Below are 1,268 nucleotides of genomic sequence, written 5' to 3'. Positions count from 1 at the left end.
CCATTCATATTATGTAAGTTTCTACTAGGTAGTAAAAATTAGATAATAATATTATGTTAGTTTTTAATTTCTATACTGCAGAAGTCATTGGATAACCGCTGCACAGTAGTAAATTCCTCAAATACTCAGCAGCTTAAAACCGTTGTAACGACTAGACATGTATGTCTTATGGTGGAAAAAAAGTTCTAGATATAGGTGCAGGCAGTGCTGCATCTAGACATTTGCGGTGCATAAAAAAATTGGCACCCCCTAATAAGCCCTGGTAAAAAAAAATTGTTACCCCCTAAGGTGCCTACTCACGGAAAATATGGGAGATAGATCCTCATTAACCTTTTAGATTTTGAACACAGAAAAGAATATTTGTTTTATAATGTGTGCTCGTTTTAAAAATATTGTTTAGTAATTGCTTGATCCTCTCTCCGCAAAGATACATTTGAATTTATGTCACTTGAACCTAGCTTATAATTCATCATATAAGCTGTTTTTTTAAATATATTTAAGTAGGTACTTCATACTAAAATACTATTATACTAAATTATATTTTAATACTGTTATTAAAATAATTAAAATCATAAAATGTTAATTATTCACAAGTAAACAAATTTCTGACCACAACATTTTGACGCCCAGGGCAGTTGTACTCAGCGCCCCTCTTAAATGCGGCCCTGGGTGCAGGTATGTGTGCCGACGTGCCGTTCAGAATTTCTATTGCATATATTAGAAAAACGGCAATATCGACTCATTATTTAAACATTTAGACGACATCGGTAGTTCATAATGACGAGTGAACTAAAATCAAATGTATTCTTCTGTTCTGTATTTGTCTAAAAATCGACTTAGACTAGATGCTCGTACGTGATACCGAATAATAATATATAATAATAATCAATGGCGTAGATACGATTTTTTTCTGGGGGGGGAGGTTTGAAATATATTTATGATACAAATTACAAGTTATTATAGTTAAACTAAACGTCATTTTTATTTTGTTTTAAATTGGTATTAGTTATAAATAGTTGCAATAGTTTTATATTAGACTCAGGTGCGGACTTGCCATTTTTCCGCCCCTAGCCATTACAACACTGGCGCCCTTTACATTGGCGTACTCCCACGGTAGGAAAATAGAAACTAAGTTAAACTATAATATTATATTATAAGATGTAGGAGAGAACAACAGTTAGTTCTTAATCACTGACAAAACAGTGATAAAGTATTAAAGTGAAATAAGTGTTTTAATTGTGTGTGTTTATTTAATGTAATATTCAGAA

The sequence above is a fragment of the Acyrthosiphon pisum genome, chromosome A3, assembly GCF_005508785.2.
Source record: "Acyrthosiphon pisum isolate AL4f chromosome A3, pea_aphid_22Mar2018_4r6ur, whole genome shotgun sequence".
Classification (NCBI taxonomy): domain Eukaryota; kingdom Metazoa; phylum Arthropoda; class Insecta; order Hemiptera; family Aphididae; genus Acyrthosiphon; species Acyrthosiphon pisum.
This window is presented reverse-complemented; position numbering follows the sequence as displayed.